Source organism: Pinus tabuliformis, chromosome 9 (assembly GCF_031772625.1).
Source record: "Pinus tabuliformis cultivar Carrire ecotype Pingquan chromosome 9, CPIR1, whole genome shotgun sequence".
NCBI lineage: Eukaryota > Viridiplantae > Streptophyta > Pinopsida > Pinales > Pinaceae > Pinus > Pinus tabuliformis.
In genome coordinates this window covers 1385896466-1385915313 of record NC_142307.1, presented here as the reverse complement: position 1 = coordinate 1385915313, position 18848 = coordinate 1385896466, and the positions used below count along the sequence as shown (strand labels likewise).

The 18848-nt window shown below is 38.5% G+C and overlaps 2 pseudogenes; both read right to left on the bottom strand.

Moving 5' to 3' along the window:
- Positions 1–554: 554 nt before the first annotated feature.
- Positions 555–5206, bottom strand: LOC149153672 (monooxygenase 2-like; annotated as a pseudogene).
- A 10269-nt stretch (positions 5207–15475) lies between these two features.
- LOC149153671 (protein COBRA-like) lies at positions 15476–17776 on the bottom strand (annotated as a pseudogene).
- Between the last annotated feature and the right edge of the window lie 1072 nt (positions 17777–18848).

Genomic DNA, 18848 nt, shown 5'->3' with positions numbered 1-18848 from the left:
ATCAATCGAGAGCCCAATTAATGAAATGGTGATACCTTTATGTGTTCGACAGACAACATACCCACAAGAATACCCAGGCAGGCTTGATAGCCACAGTTATCAACTATGTAAACCAATTTCAGAGTTAAAATAAATCCTCAGACATAGCTAGAATTTTCAGAGAAAGTTTTAACAAGCCATAATATATTACAAGCAACAATCATCGCAACTAGCATTTCCCCCAACAGTACACAACGAAAGGCACTTGAGCATTCTTGAAATATTTGAAGAGTACAAAAAGTTCTTGTGCAAAATGTGCAAGATTATATAACGGAAAAAACTATCTTAGCATATAAAAATAGGTTTGTAATGGAGTTGAACTAAGATAGCTTAGCCAACTCCACCGATGAAAACATCTGCACAGTACCCAAATCACATATAGAGAGATGCGATAATGTTATTCTAAGCCCCAAATACAAATCAGAATTAAATGTCAGAACTCAAGAGCAAACTCCAATGATACAAAACTAATTGAATCCGCCAATCCCTAAATATGCAAAAGAATCTTAACGAAGCTATTCAAAAGCATCATCATCATCATCTGGAAGGGGTTGGGCCACAGCTACTACAAGTTCTGCCTCGTACCTGACAACATAAAAGATTGTAAGCCAAAGTTTCAATCTTTTAGAAATGGAACAAACTATTTCAAGAAAAGTTAACAAAAAATAATAAGAAAATAGCATTCTACTTACTGCTGCTGGGTTGCAAGGTCTATTTGAACCTCAAGAGGAGCAAGAGCAGGTGACTCCACAAAATGAAGGTTTGGATCCGTATAAAAATAACCCATTATAGAATCAATGCAAATTTTTTAATATAACATTCATATTAGGGAGCATCAGAAACTAGATTAAAGGCTCACCCTGAGAACTTCCGTGCCAAGTATGGGAATGGCTTCTCAAAGTTGTAGTTACTTTTTGCAGATATCTCATAGTACCGAAGATTCTTCTTTCTATGAAAAGTAACTTGCTTAGCTTTCACTTGCCTATTCTTCACATCAACCTTGTTTCCACAAAGAACAATAGGAATGTTCTCACACACCCTGAAATTAACAAAGATATTTAGTTAATCGGTTCAGGCAGTTGTGCCACCACACAATTAAGGAACCTTCATTTCTACTTAGAGATCCAACCCCTCTGCAAAAGAGATACCTGCAAAGATATCTATGCCACATTAGGACATTCTTGTAATTCAATCGTGCAGTAACATCAAACATGATAACTTCACATTGCCCATGAATACTGCAACAAACAAAATCCCAATCAGTAAATAAGAAGGAAACAAATAAATCGAAGTGGAAAAACACGAAACCCTTGCCAATTCAATCAGGAAAATGGCAACAGAAATAGGAAAAGCAAACCGGTATTGATCAAAACAACCAATAACAGAGTCTATCTATAAATTCAAAATTAAACTAAATTAAAATTCAAATAAATATAAGTGGAGAAATACAGAACCCTTGCCAATTCAACGAGGAAAATTCCAACAGAAGCAGGAAAAGCAAACCAGTATTGATCAAAACAACTGATAACACAGTCTGTCTATAAATTTAAAATTAAATTAAATTAAAATTCAAAATAAAGAGACATAAACGAGTAAAATAGAGCGCTGATAAAAAGGAACCAAAAAAGGGCTCATAGTTGCTCCATTGTCATTGATATTGAGGTTAAAAGGTGTTGCTACGGAGCCCACACTACATACATATCAACACGGGAAAATAGAATTGATAAGTCAAAAGTTCTCTTGGGATCGATCCAAGTTTAAATCCATGTAGGACCTTTTTAAACAAAAAGTTGAAAAGGCACCCCAAAAGCTCAAATGTACAGTGCTCTAATCAACAGGTGTCTACTACACCTGTAGAGGATGACAAAAGACACTACTTTCATAAAGTCCCAAGAGACCGCTCCTCTACCAAAGGATCCAACAAAGAGAATTATGACAAGGCATGATTAAGATTCTTCATATTAAGGAAAAGATTCAGTTCCTAGAATCCAAAAAAATAAGCATAAGCAATTAATGGTGGTTGAATCTCCTAGAGTGATTTAATTAGAAAACTGATTGTAAGAAGGTAAGGAGAAAGAAAGGGGAAATAGAAAGATTTCCCTTAAGGCTTAAGGCATTATATTATCTTTCTAATTTACACAACCCAAGTTCTGCCTGCTGATGAAGAAAATCATATTTGAAGTTTTGTCCATGGGCATATTTATGGTAAAGACTGTAGATAAAACTGCAGAACCACTAAAAATAGGATCTGATATTTGTAATTTTTTTTTGGGCCGCCCAGATCCTTGTTACACTATTCTTGTTATATATGCTCCACTTATCAGCCCAAATGCTCTCCATCTCCTCTCCTCCACATATTTCTTCAGTGCTGCTTCAATTCTTTTGTCTTCTTCTAGACCATTCGTGATTGTCATTGCTTCTCCCAAGCACCTTCCTAGCACCACTGCATCCTCAAGTGTAGAACATCCACTTTTTACTAAGTCTGGATTCATAGGATGCATTGCATCCCCTACAACACAGACATTTCCCTTACATATTTTTCCGAATAACACTGCCCATGGCCACCTCAAGCTGAGTGCTTTAATGTTAAAGTGTCTATTTGAGTTTTCTTTACTGTATCCAGAATCTCCTCTAGATAGTCTCGAAGTCTTTCCAATGCATTTTCCAATATACTCTTTGGATCATGTCCAATATCTGAATTTGCAGCACATCCAGTTAGGCATGCCTTATATTCTTGTTATTTTTTGTCAAATAGTTCACAGAGCTTGTGATTACTATATGAGGATTATAATATCAATATAAAAAAATTCAAACGCAACGCAGTTGTTCAAAATTATCTTAAAAGAATATAAAAGAAGGTTTCAATAATTTTTGAAGAATCTATTTTTAAGATTGATGATTTCCTGCACCTACACATGATCCACAAAACAATTATAACAAAGGGTGCTATAATGTTATACCACAAGGAAGTGAACTCTGGGTTGTGAACCAGTAAACATCCTTCTCATTGCATGGAACAAAACCTGCCCACAAATGTTCTCCCCAAAATAGCTGTGCCTTTGGCCCAAACTTATGTCCTTCAGGGTACGTTGCTAATCCCCTAAAAGCAGATCTCCCAGAAAGACTAGGGGCTGGAAGACCCAACCATTCAGCTACTACAGAATTCCCTCCATCACAACCTATCAGTACCTGTGAGTAGAAACAAATTCCAAATGGTTGAGAGAAACATGATAACATAGAAGATATATTTAATGATCAAACTTGCATTCAACAGACCCCTGTCGTTTTTTCTCAAATACAAAAGGACATCTAGTACTCGTGTATGAGAGAAACCACCACAGAAATTCCTGTCTGATAGAAACCAGTGCATATGGGTTATTAATATTACCTTTGTTTAGAAAGAGGGGATTCAATTCATTACTAAATTTATGCCCAAGTATTACCACTTCAAATGGGAGTCAGAAGTTTGGATTTAAGATGCTACCTTAGCTTTGATAAGCGTTCCATCTCCCAGTTTTACTATAGTTAAAGAAGAATCTGTAGACTGTTGAATGGAAACAACATTAGCATTGACTCTGATCGTTCCTAGAGCCAATTCTTTTGCAAGGGTATCCAAAAGCATACTCGTTTGCACGCATCGAACTTCATGATTTCCGCTGATAGACAAGAAAAGTACTTAGTACTACAAAGCATGCGAAAAAAAAGATGACCAAAATAGTTAATGGGATAGAAAGTACATCATGTCATAGTGGAAATGAGGTAGTGCTGAAGCCATCTCCTAGATGCAGAAATTACTAGGAACAGAAATAAAGAATACAAACAGGTATAGCCTAGACAAAGAAGCAGCAGGTGAAGCATTAAAGTTGAAACAGAGAAGCAGAAGCATTAATCTGAAAGAACCAGCCAGACTAAAAAGTGAGGGATTTGAGATGAGAAGCATTGGATAACAAAATGGGAAAATCAAGAAAACATCCAATATAAGTGAGCTTTTTTTTTTTAAATAGAAGTTTAAGGTACCCTCTAGATGCGAAATAAAAAGCTACCTGATATCAATCTGGATAGCCATATTTTTTCTCCTCTGATTTATTATGTTGTTTTTGGATACCAAATTTCATAGGTGCTGTGATTGCAAAGAATGTTAAGAATGTTGTGCCCAATAAGAATTGGCTTATATGATTTTGAATTTCTATTGGTTAAACTCATGGTTCACACCTTTTAGGAGTCCATATTCTAGCATGGCATGGACTATCTGCCATGGAAGACCCCTCTAGTGAGCCCTACGGTCATTGTAATCTTGAAAATATTGAAATGAATATGGACATTTTTCTAACTGTCCAGTGGGTGCACCTATATCAGACGGTAAAACTAAAAACATATTACTCTAAACGCAACGCTGCATGCCTTGAGATAAGTTGTGTGTTGGCCATTGTGGTCTTATTGTTTTGGCGATCAAATCCTAATGCATGAGGGCAGAAACAATAATACGGTGAGCTTTTACAATTTCTACAACTATGTTTTCTATGGTCTTACATGCTTTCCGAGACATTTATCAGCCAAGAGTTATGATGGCGTACTTACCATTTTCCAAAGCTGGTGTACGAGAGTTGTTTAGTAAATGCTGAAGGGAAGGAAGTCACCTGTGCCCTGTAAATTGGCATACAAGGAGCTAAATTATAGTGGGAAGAGTAGCTGGAGGTAAAGTACAGAGGATCAAATTGAATGATGTAATGACAATACCCCTATAACTATGGATGCTTCAAGCGAAGGGACTCTCCAACACCGAGAACATCGAGAGCCCTCCATAGTAGTCTGCATACACAAATGATAGTTTGAATATATCGACTAGTCACTAAAAAAAGAATGTAACTTATGAATTCATGAGGCAAGTGCTAGAATGCAGGGTTTGGAGCATACAGACAAATAAAGAGTATAATTGAGTAATTCCTAATGAACAGCTAAAGTAGCTTACTTTAAATTGTGAGTCTCCTTATAGCTTCTACTCTAAACGCAACGCTGCATGCCTTGAGATAAGTTGTGTGTTGGCCATTGTGGTCTTATTGTTTTGGCAATCAAATCCTGAATGCATGAGGGTAGAAACAATAATACGATGAGCTTTTACAATTTCTACCTCTATGTTTGCTATGGTCTTGCATGCTTTCCGAGACATTTATCAGCCAAGAGTTATGCTGGCATACTTACCATTTTCCAAAGCCGGTGTATGAGAGCTATTTGGTAATAGTTAATGGGATAGAAAGTACATCATGTCATAGTGGCAATGAGGGAGTGCTGAAGCCATCTCCTAGATGCAGAAACAATAATACGTTGAGATTTTACAATTTCTACATCTATGTTTGCTATGGTCTTGCATGCTTTCCAAGACATTTATCAGCCAAGAGTTATGCTAGCGTACTTACCATTGTCCAAAGCCGGTGTATGAGAGCTATTTGGTAAATGCTGAAGGGAAGGAAGTGTTGGAAATAATACTGAGAGGGGGGGGGTGAATCAATATTATCACATTAATAAAACTTTTTCATTTCCATAATCAGATTCATACATGCTACTTCCACAACTTCTTATGATTAAGTAAATTGATCTTCAATGAGTGCATTAGAACATTATCAACCATATTATCAATTAACAGATGCAGTAACATAGAATAGATCATCACACATAAGGCACACACATGAACACCATGATATAAGGTGGAAACCCAATGCGGGAGAAAACCACCTGCTGCAAGTCATCTCAATCTTCTTCTTAATAAGAAAATCCTTTTACAATATTTGTACTGGTGCAGTCTTATACCAGTACGGGAGCTACAACCCCCTTTGCTCTTGTACTAGCCGATCCATTTACTAGTACGCAGGCTGCTACCTGCTACAATGCTCCAAAGATCTCCCTTAGATTTTGTACTAGCTTAGATACTAGTACATAGGCACTGGCCTACAATCTTCTCTCCTCCAGGTACCACGTTTCATCAATTTTCAGACTGGATACACTGAAGCACAACACATAATCTGAAAGGCCACTTTTCATCCAATTTTCATACTGGACCCAACAACAACATTGAAGCTCATAATCAAACAACCTTCTGAATCACCCAATCACCAGATCCATACATATACAATGATATTATGAGAGTTATCAACCAGATCTAGTACATAAAGATAAGTCATTAATCATGCTGTTATCTGAACTCAATACCAGTAACCAAACATCAGTTATGCACCCAAAACCCTGCAGAATAGTCAAAGGCAGTTAAAACAAATTTTAAGCAGGGATCGCAACTTCACTGGTATAGATCTGCGGATATATGTACTACCTCCGCACCTGCGCCTTCTATGGCACCGCGACCACCGCACCTGCGCCTTCTGTGGCACCTCCGCACTGCGCCTTCTGTGGCGCCTCCGCACTGCGCCTTCTGTGGCACCTCTGCACTGCGCCTTCTGTGGCACCTCCACACTGCGCCTTCTGTGGCGCCTCCGCACTGCGCCTTCTGTGGCGCCTCTGTGGCGTCTCCGCACTGCGCCTTCTGTGGCACCTCCGCACTGCGCCTTCTGTGGCGCCTCCGCACTGCGCCTTCTATGGCGCCTCCGCACTGCGCCTTCTGTGGCGTCTCCGCACTGCGCCTTCTGTGGCGCCTCCGCACTGCGCCTTATGTGGCGTCTCCACACTGCGCCTTCTGTGGCGTCTCCGCACTGCGTCTTTTGTGGCGCCTCCGCACTGCGCCTTCTGTGGCGCCTCCGCACTGCGCCTTCTGTGGCGTCTCCGCACTGCGCCTTCTGTGGCGCCTCTGTGGCGTCTCCGCACTGCGCCTTCTGTGGCGTCTCCGCACTGCGCCTTCTGTGGCGCCTCCGCACTTCCGCAGCTGCAGCGCTCGAGAGATCACCCTTCACAGATTCGCTTTCAACTTCCCTTTCATAGATCAAACTTTTAAAACAATAACCCAATATTTCAGATCTTAAGATATTCGATTTGCAAGAATGAATTAGCCAAGTGATCTCCTTTGCTTTATATAGGCAAGCTCTTCCTCAAATCATGGATCAATACCACGAGCCAAAACCATAGGATCAAAAAACTGTTGGACTAATACCATGAACCAACCATGAAAGTACGTGAGATCAACACTTTTGACGAGGTACCATGGTCCAAAACCATAGGTTCAAATACCAAGGACTAACTACCATGGACCAAAGGTAAGTTCTCCAACATATACGCACTTTTCCTCATAGGTTCAAATACCAAGGACTAGCTACCATGGACCAAAGGTAAGTTCTCCAACATATACGCGCTTTTCCTCATAGGTTCAAATACCAAGGACTAACTACCATGGACCAAAGGTAAGTTCTCCAACATATACGCGCTTTTCCTTGCATGAAAGTGCGTGAACTTTTTCTCTACATGAAATAAACTTTTCTCTGCATAAAAGTGCGTGAACTTTTCTCTACATGAAATAAACTTTTCTCTGCATAAAAGTGCGTGAACTTTTCTCTACATGAAATAAACTTTTCTCTGCATATAAGTGCGTGAACTTTTCTCTACACTATAATTTATTATCTGAGATGAGTGGGTTGCCATCAAGTACAACATATGTATCATAATGCCAACAATCTCCCCCTTTGGACTTGATGGCAACAACAACCAATCACTCTCCCCCTTTGACATCAAGGGCAAAGGGTTATGCTCCCCCTAAGAACATGCTCCCCCTGACTATAAACCAGATCTGCTGAAGTCTCTGAATGAACTCCCCCTTTGTATATGCCATGGTGCTCCAATCTGATAATGCTCTTTCTGAGAACAAGCTGAAATATCTGCTCTGCTATATAGTGCTGCTCATGCTCAAGCTCCCCCTGACTGTAAGCAAGGTCTGCAAAAAGATGTTCTACAAGAAGAACATGACTCTATATATCATAAATGACCTTCCTATCACCAAAAGACTCAATACATACATTCATCACAATGGTGATACAAAAATTTACATATGATAACATCATTCATCCCAGGCATAGTGGGGAAACATAGGCCGTTACATGACCTGAAGAGATAACTACAATAGAGACATAAAGACCAATCACCTAAGATAAACATCAGCAACAACACTGTATGATCTGCTTCATAGTATCTGTCAACAGCAAGGTACGTCTGCATCAACTCATTCATAACCATCCAGATCTACATGAACCAAGAGTCATCAAATGGAAGCATCTGCATCAATCAACAGATGTACGAAACAACCTATCATCATATAGGTAAGATCTCATCATCATCATGTCTCCAACAATGCAACTTTGAGTAGTCAATCATGAATCCAGCCAACAATCCTCATCCATATATGTGTCAAGAACAATAAAGACTCCATGCAAGCATCATTAGAGAATCAACCACAAATCTGATCCAAGGACCATGTGAACAACTCATAACCATAGCAAGATGAATCATAAGCATTGTCACCAAGGATCATAATGCCAACAATGCATTAAGAACATATGCTCCCCCTAAACTGGTGCCATCTGTCAGATACTCAGATCTGATTTTATGCTCGAGAGATCATACTTCATAGATCAACTTCACTTTTCTTACTACCTTTCTTCAAACAATCATATACGCGATTGTGCAGTATCCAACTCGCGTATATACGCGACTTTCCTTCATGGAGTTTGCATATGAGATTCAGGACACTGAAGTTTTGTACTTTCAGCTCCCTCTGATTCTAGTTTGTCTGTACGTTGTGCTGTGCCGCCTTTTTCTGACTGTACTTCCTTTTTCCTCCATATCTTCAAGCGTGATGATGACATTTTCTCCTTTTGATATGGTGCCCACACTTTGTTCCTGCATTCCTTAGCTATATGTCCAAGCTTGTCACATGCATAACATCTTACATGTTTCATATTCCTCCTGTAACAATCAGCAGCTTTGTGACCAAACATATTGCAAGCAAAGCAATATCCATAAAAGTACCTTGATTGAGATGACCTTTCTGCATAATGGTCTTGAACTCTTCTTCTTCTACATCTAGCTGCAACATGTCCAAGATTATGACATACATAACATTCAACATTATTCATAGGAGGAGTAAAGGATTTTCTTTGAGGAATATCTTTCCTTGGTTGATGATGAGATGGATCTTTCATTTCTTCGTTGATCACTTTAGATTTCTCTTTAGAGTTCCTTGCTTCACCTTGTGAACTAGATTCACCTTCAACCGATTCATGGAAACCAAGACCAGTCTTTATAGCAGGAGACCTTTGACTACTAAGAATATCATCCAAGACTTTAGAACTATCTTGAAATCGTAAAAGCTTATCCTTTTCTTCTAGTTTACCTTTCAAGATATTTACCTCAACCTGAAGCTGTTCTTCCTTTTCAAGAGATTGCTTTTTCAAATCTTCTTCAGCTTTCCTTCCTTCTTCCATTTGTTCCCTTAGTTTGAGAATCTCCTTTTCTTGTTCTTCATTCAGATCCTGCTGCATTTGACGAACTCGGAAGGCACATTCTAGTTGAGATTTTAAGCTGGTGACTTCGTTTTCTTGTTTTGCAATAGCTTGGAGTAGATCTGTATTCTGCTTCTTTGATTCTTCAAGATCTCCTTTTAGTGAGAGGATTGTAGCTTCAAGATTTTCATAGTAGCTGGATCTATCTTTGAGTTTCTTGATGGTTGTGCTTCTTTCGTTGACTTCTTTTCTTAATGATGTCACTTCATGCTGCAATTTTTGACATTGGTCTTCCTTGTCCTTGATTAGCTTTCTTACCTTGTTTCCTTCTTCTAGTTGGGCCTTTAGTTTGGTAGCTTCTTCTTTGAAATCACATTCCCTTTTGTTCAATAGATCTTGTTGATCTCTAATTTTGTCTGTCAGCCTTTTAAATTCTGCCTCTATTTGATATCTTTCTTGTTCACCCATAAGAGCAAGTTCAGTAGTTTCACTATCACTTCCATCTCTTTCACAAGGAAATATAGCTGGAACATCAGAGGATAACACATTCATACCTGATAATGATTCTGAATCTGATTCTGAATCTGAGGAGCTTCTTATGCCTAATCCCCAATCGATTCTTCCACTGTCATAGTTCTTTTGAGATGACTTCTTTTTCTTAGATGCTTTCTTCTTAAGCTTCTTTCCCATTGTTCCACGGATCTCCTTCAAGCGATCAAGCTTCTATCAAAGGACCTGCTCTGATACCAATTGTTGGAAATAATACTGAGAGGGGGGGTTGAATCAGTATTATCACATTAATAAAACTTTTTCATTTCTATAATCAGATTCATACATGCTACTTCCACAACTTCTTATGATTAAGTAAATTGATCTTCAATGAGTGCATTAGAACATTATCAACCATATTATCAATTAACAGATGCAGTAACATAGAATAGATCATCACACATAAGGCACACACATGAACACCATGATATAAGGTGGAAACCCAATGCGGGAGAAAACCACCTGCTGCAAGTCATCTCAATCTTCTTCTTAATAAGAAAATCCTTTTACAATATTTGTACTGGTGCAGTCTTATACCAGTACGGGAGCTACAACCCCCTTTGCTCTTGTACTAGCCGATCCATTTACTAGTACGCAGGCTGCTACCTGCTACAATGCTCCAAAGATCTCCCTTAGCTTTTGTACTAGCTTAGATACTAGTACATAGGCGCTGGCCTACAATCTTCTCTCCTCCAGGTACCACGTTTCATCAATTTTCAGACTGGATACACTGAAGCACAACACATAATCTGAAAGGCCACTTTTCATCCAATTTTCATACTGGACCCAACAACAACATTGAAGCTCATAATCAAACAACCTTCTGAATCACCCAATCACCAGATCCATACATATACAATGATATTATGAGAGTTATCAACCAGATCTAGTACATAAAGATAAGTCATTAATCATGTTGTTATCTGAACTCAATACCAGTAACCAAACATCAGTTATGCACCCAAAACCCTGCAGAATAGTCAAAGGCAGTGAAAAAAAATTTTAAGCAGGGATCGCAACTTCACTGGTATAGATCTGCGGATATCTGTACTACCTCCGCACCTGCGCCTTCTGTGGCGCTGCGACCACCGCACCTGCACCTTTTGTGGCGCCTCTGCACTGCGCCTTCTGTGGCGCCTCCACACTGCGCCTTCTGTGGCGCCTCTGCACTGCGCCTTCTGTGGCGCCTTCGCACTGCGCCTTCTGTGGCGCCTCCGCACTGCGTCTTCTGTGGCGCCTCTGTGGCGTCTCCGCACTGCGTCTTCTGTGGCGCCTCCGCACTGCGCCTTCTGTGGCGCCTCCGCACTGCGCCTTCTATGGCGCCTCCGCACTGCGCCTTCTGTGGCGTCTCCGCACTGCGCCTTCTGTGGCGCCTCCGCACTGCGCCTTCTGTGGCGTCTTCGCACTGCGTCTTCTGTGGCGCCTCCGCACTGCGCCTTCTGTGGCGCCTCCGCACTGCGCCTTCTGTGGCGTCTCCGCACTGCGCCTTCTGTGGCGCCTCTGTGGCGTCTCCGCACTGCGCCTTCTGTGGCGCCTCTGTGGCATCTCCGCACTGCGCCTTCTGTGGCGCCTCCGCACTTCCGCAGCTGCAGCGCTCGAGAGATCACCCTTCACAGATTCACTTTCAACTTCCCTTTCATAGATCAAACTTTTAAAACAATAACCCAATATTTCAGATCTTAAGATATTCGATTTGCAAGAATGAATTAGCCAAGTGATCTCCTTTGCTTTATATAGGCAAGCTCTTCCTCAAATCATGGATCAATACCACGAGCCAAAACCATAGGATCAAAAAACTGTTGGACTAATACCATGAACCAACCATGAAAGTACGTGAGATCAACACTTTTGACGAGGTACCATGGTCCAAAACCATAGGTTCAAATACCAAGGACTAACTACCATGGACCAAAGGTAAGTTCTCCAACATATACGTGCTTTTCCTCATAGGTTCAAATACCAAGGACTAGCTACCATGGACCAAAGGTAAGTTCTCCAACATATACGCGCTTTTCCTCATAGGTTCAAATACCAAGGACTAACTACCATGGACCAAAGGTAAGTTCTCCAACATATACGCGCTTTTCCTTGCATGAAAGTGCGTGAACTTTTTCTCTACATGAAATAAACTTTTCTCTGCATAAAAGTGCGTGAACTTTTCTCTACATGAAATAAATTTTTCTCTGCATAAAAGTGCGTGAACTTTTCTCTACATGAAATAAACTTTTCTCTGCATATAAGTGCGTGAACTTTTCTCTACACTATAATTTATTATCTGAGATGAGTGGGTTGCCATCAAGTACAACATATGTATCATAATGCCAACAGGAAGTCACCTGTGCCCTGTAAATTGGCATACAAGAAGCTAAATTATAGTGGGAAGAGCAGCTGGAGGTAAAGTACAGAGGATCAAATTGAATGATGTAATGACAATACCCCTATAACTGCAGATGCTTCAGGCGAAGGGACTCTGCAACACCGAGAACATCGAGAGCCCTCCATAGTAGTCTGCATACACAAATGATAGTTTGAATATATCGACTAGTCACTAAACAAAGAATGTAACTTATGAATTCATGAGGCAAGTGCTAGAATGCAGGGTTTGGAGCATACAGATAAATAAAGAGTATAATTGAGTAATTCTTAATGAACAGCTAAAGTAGCTTACTTTAAATTGTGAGTCTCCTTATAGCTTCTACTCTAAACTCAACACTGTATGCCTTAAGATAAGTTGTGTGTTGGCCATTGTGGTCTTATTGTTTTGGCGCTCAAATCCTGAATGCATGAGGGCAAAAACAATAATACGGTGAGCTTTTACAATTTATACATCTATGTTTGCTATGGTCTTGCATGCTTTCCGAGACATTTATCAGCCAAGAGTTATGCTGGCGTACTTACCATTTTCGAAAGCCGGTGTACGAGAGCTGTTTGGTAAATGCTGAAGGGAAGGAAGTCACCTGTGCCCTGTAAATTGGCATACAAGAAGCTAAATTATAGTGGGAAGAGTAGCTGGAGGTAAAGTACAGAGGATCAAATTGAATAATGTAATGCAATACCCTTGTAACTGCGGATGCTTCAGGCGAAGGCACTCTGCAACACTGAGAACATCGAGAGCCCTCCATAATAGTCTGCATACACAAAAGATAGTTTGAATATATTGACTAGTCACTAAACAAAGAATGTAACTTATGAATTCATAAGGCAAGTGCTAGAATGTAGGGTTTGGAGCATACAGATAAATAAAGAGTATAATTGAGTAATTCCTAATGAACAACTAAGTAGCTTACTTTAAATTGTGAGTCTCCTTATAGCTTCTACTCTAAACACAACACTGCATGCCTTGAGAACCGAAGAGCTCATCTTGCTCAGAAACCTATCTTGAAGATGCAAACATACCATGGAGCCAATTGCCAATTTAGAGAATTGAAGACCATGTCCAAAGATCCATATAGATATCTTCGAACACGCTCACTTGAGAAGAAATCATCTTGAAAGAAATAGGGATTTTCTATAACACAGTAAAGCTCAAGGAAAATAAGCTACTGGATGTCTCAGGAATGATGTCGAGAGAAGAATTGGACCTCTCTTATGCAGAATCACTCCAAAATGCTTTCCACCTTGGAGATTTTGAAGGCACATGGGAAGTCACAACTGACCGCCTGTCAAACTCAAACCATGCTTTAATAAAAAAAAAAATATAACATGTCCTCCTACTGACACAAGATGTGAATTGATACTCTGTTTCAATTTCTGAGATGAGAGAATTACTTATGAGAATATTTAAGATATCTGCACATTCAGACTGAGGTGGAATTCATCAAATGTTTAATTTCCCTCCCTCCCTTCAGAAAACCCAAACAACAATCATTTATCGGTTGCCTGAAGGATGAAAACATAGACCCACAAACAAAAAAGTAAAATATTAAACAATCTACCTTGCTGGTGGGTAGGTGAAGCAGATGATAATTACTACTAAAAACACTATAAGTCCCATCCATCTATTCGATTCCGTGATCTCGGCATGCCCATGTCCTATCCATTTTTTTCTGTCGGAAAAATAAATAAATAAATAAACACCTGAAAAAATAGAAAACCATTGGAATTAGATGTATGAAATCAAATATTGTTAATGATTAACATATAGCATCACAAAATAGATACAACAATGTTAGGTTTCTTGTACAGTCCAATCATAAGGTGCTTTAGAATAACAATTTAACATCTGGTAGAGTAGATGAAATGAGAATACTATGAATAGAAATATCTGCAAACAAATTCCATGAAACATTCTTCTTTCTCATAGCATACCAAGAGCCATTCATGGATATGCTCATGATCCCATGATGTTTATCAACTACTATGATTCCTTCTGACATACATACCCCACTCTCAACACTTCTAATTAATGAATATGGTTGGTTAGAACTCTGTGAAACAAATCAGGACCAATTTCTCTAATTAATTTAGATGTAAGGTATCAATCTACATGTACCTGGTCATCTGGAAATAATATATTGATGTGCAAAGCAGCTCACAAATCACAGCATATCTATTTCATGCCCTGCAAAAACTTGTAAACTCAACCACTGAGATAAAATAATGAAATTAAACAGCATTTTGAACTGTTAAAAATAGAAGGAACGAAGGCCAAGTACTATGTAATCCACACAGTCCACCAAATGAAAAGGCTAGCTAGCCTGGCTACTCACCGACAAAAAAAATTTAACCAACCAGCGGAAGCACAATATTTACCTGGCAGGAAGAAGCAGAGCACTATCACTGTAAACCCTAAAGCCTGCACTACCTCCTCCGTTTTTCTTTGATTTGGCTGGATCGCTTGTAAAATTTGAAAGCCATCAAAATTGAATGATGGATGACATCAATTATTGCCATTAATTGAGTTTCCCTCCAATATTACATTTATGGGCAACAAAATGAATATAATAGGATCCAACTCTATTTCAAATTCCAAGATGAGAGAATTACATGACGAAAATATTTAAGATGATAGGATCTGCACATTTAGACTCCAGCGGAGTGCATTGAATGTTTGACTGTCCTCCATCCCAATAATCCGAACAATAGTGATTTATTGGTCACCCGACGGGTGAAAAGCAGAAAAGTTAACCAAGTTTGGGTCTGCATCCCGGCTGGATTAGACGAGAAGACAACGAACCAGATCAAGCACAGGTAGTTTTAATTGACAGTATTAGTATTCATATACATATTACAATTAACAGTTTTGCAGATTTCAGAAGATCTTGGAAATTTGATGGACATGAGATGAATTCATTCATTTCTATCAAATTTCTAAAATATCCCTAAATCTGAAATAAGGTTAGGCTTCAGGTGAATAACATCAATTCATATTTTCATCACAATTAACCATTTCTATCGGATTTCTAAAATATCCCTAAATCTGAAATAAGGTTAGGCTTCAGGTGAATAACATCAATTCATATTTTAATCACAATTAACCAGAAGTCTGTATAGTTGATTGCAGATTCCAAAATATTCTGAAAATTTGATTTGATAGATATAGTTAAATTAACTGTGCTTAAAATAAATAACAGTAAATGTTTTTGAAATATGTACTCACTGATCGATCCATATGGAGTTAAAGATTTATAGTTGAATCCGAAAACTTGGGTTACATTATCAAAGTTTGGATGTTGTGCAACTAATGTCCAGTTGGTGTAGTTCATTCTGTAATTGAAATTTGTCACTGTGATATTCACTCTCTAGTACTCTTTGTAATTCAACTTCACATGCCAGTGTACTTTGATCGGGCACATATGACGGGTGCACTATAGAAGTGGTGGCTGCAAGGTGTTTATGGCAGAACTTGTCCCCAGAAACTTAAGAACTGGTGAATCAGTACTGCATCAAATTAAAAGCACAGTTTAGAATCTGATGCATCTAGATTTGGTAGAAGATCAGGGTTTTTTTTCCGAATTTAATTTGATTGAAGATTTTAAGAATATTTTGAAATCTTATTAACAGTAACCTAATTACATGTTTATTGGATTTTAAAATATTTTACCAATCCGCCATAAAGATAGAAATGAATTCGTATTGTTGAAAATATTTTGGAATGTAATGAACTAGAAAGAAAAAAGAAGTTGCTGCTATCGGTCAGATTTTAAAATATTTCACAAATCTGAAAATTTAAAATTAATTGAATGAATTTGCAAGGGAATAAGAATCATACTCAATACAAGCAGGTTGAGTTATGTTGTTCCGGCAAGTGCAGGCGCAAGTAGGGCATGGTGTTATAGTATCGTTATAGAACGATGATAAGGAGACACAACATGTTAAACTTTCTTGAGCCGGGAACTGAGAATATGTGCATGTTATATTCCATGTCACTGCACAAGGACAAGGGAAATTCAAATATAAGACTTAGCCAGCTCAGAGTAAAACACATAACATTCACAAATATATAAATTATGAGGGATTATAATAGTGTATTACTCAGAACTTGAGTGGTTCTGCGGTGATCTGGACTAAAGAACAGGCTGGGTTTAACAATCTTAGCAGGGCCACAAGTATAACTCAGTCCTGGAGCCTTCAAAGTGAAATTCTTTGGCAATTTGACAGTTTTGTTAGTGGTCCCCGAATTTCCCACACTAACTTGGAAGGATGTGATGGAATTTGGAGGATCCTGAGCCCAAGATGCCAATGCTCCACCTTTGCAGCAATTAGTAAATTGCTGATTGTAAGGCACACCTGGTAAGAGATCAACAACGTGGGGTCCTTCTTGCAACAGTGTGGAACACCTTCTTTCCATTTGGAGCAATCTCCTTGCTCTGTTGTCTGGCCATCAACAACAGCCCAGATAACCTCCTTTTTTGCCTAGTGCCAACCCAAAGTCCATCCTGGGGTGCTTGTTATATGGTGGTACTGTTGAAAATTGTGCATGGTCATGGCCACCTACAGAGGGAAGCTCATTAGACTCAACAAAGAGTAAAATAAGTTCTAGCATGAAGATTTTCAGGGAATTTTTAGTAAATTGTACCAATGTTTCTAGTGAATACTTACTTAATTTCAGGGACATAAAGCTAATTAAAAATGAGTGAAGTATTTACTCAAAATATCGAACATACCAATCAATACAACACAATTTATCAGAAATTTTCATCAATATCAAAATAAACTCTACCTGACTTGAAGGTTTTCCAAATTTGTCATCATGTCAAGCTTTGAGAATTTAACTTGTAGGCTACTAGGAATGAAATTCAGAAAAGCTCAACATCTATTTCAGGAAAATGAGGAAAGAGAATTATAATTCAAGACCTATTTGATGAAAGGGCATTACTTGCAACATATCCATCTGCAGTCCAAGACACAATATCCCATTTGATCATTATGTTACTATTTGGATCCAGTGGATCATAAGCACCTGTAAAGCACACAATGTAGATAAATTTTAAGTTAATATTGTATTCATATCCTTGATAAGGATGGAAAAGTTTAAGAATGGAAATTGATCTTAAAACTTAAAATTTTGCCAAATTTTATGGTAAAAATAAGTTTATATTATAAATCTTGGCGTGTTATAGAAAACAAACTACAAAATTTAAACATGTAAAATGGAAATTAGCAAAATTTAGCCCCTGAATTGAAACATCACCTGCAAGTGAAAATGCAATAGCCAAGATAGTTAATGCCAAGAAAAACCTAGCTGCATTCCTAATCAACATATGGCAATTCTGCATGCAACTTCTTCCCTCTGAAGACTTTAACTCTCTTCTCTCCATAATGCCTTTGATATTATCAATTAATCAATCAGGCAGAAACCCAGAGAAAGAGTTCAACAACCCTTCTGAGCAGCTGCAGCTCCACAAATGCAATGGGAATGGGAATGGAGAAAACATTAGTTTATGATGAAGAACCAATAACTGAAGTGTATAAACCTACAGGCCTGTAATGGTTGGTTTGGATGATATGAATGTTCCTAGTAAAGGGGATTCAAGAAGAACCAAACTTGTAGATAGAATACTAACTTTGAGCAATAGATTACAAAATTTGCAATTGGACTTACAAGGACCATTCCCTATATTGTTGATAAAGAAAATTTCCATATTATATGTGATTTTATCTTGCTACTAAAAGCAAGTTGTGTGTGATATGGACCTATTTCATGCTAAAGAATTAGAGTCTAGTGCCAAACACATGATCACATATCCAAGCAAAGGATCATCCCAGTGCATCTCCTAGAATGGTATATATCAAGTGACACAATGTGGCCATTTATTGCACAGAAGTTGAATTATATAGCAATGAGCCAATGGGGAGTGCATTTTCATAAAAGGATGACCTCATTTCTCAAAACACACCCAAAGGAACTAGGATTGTTACAATGTTGTATGTTGGGTTAGGGTGCAACACTATCATGTTATAAGACATAATTGCATATAAAAAGTTATACTCCATTATTAATTTAAATTGTGATGCTAATTTACAACTAATTATTGAATTTTTTGCATTACAACACTAAAAAGAAAATATAATTGAGTGAAAAAAGTGGAACCAACATCACAAGAAAAACCCAATATGGTATGATGTCCTCTTGAAGAAACCAACCATGTCAAATGTGAGGAATATCAAGAGAGGATGAATGTAGAAAAACCCCTAAATCTTGCAGAAATGGTGAGGATCCTAAAGTAGAGACGCTCCTAAATCTTGTAGAAATAGTGAGGATCCTAAAAGAAATACTCTAAAGCTATGTGATAGATAATGAAAGGATAATCCAAGAGAGAGAAAGATCGTTAGAATTGAATGCATTGTTGCTAGAAAATCTATCTGAAATTCAAAAGCAATTGCAAC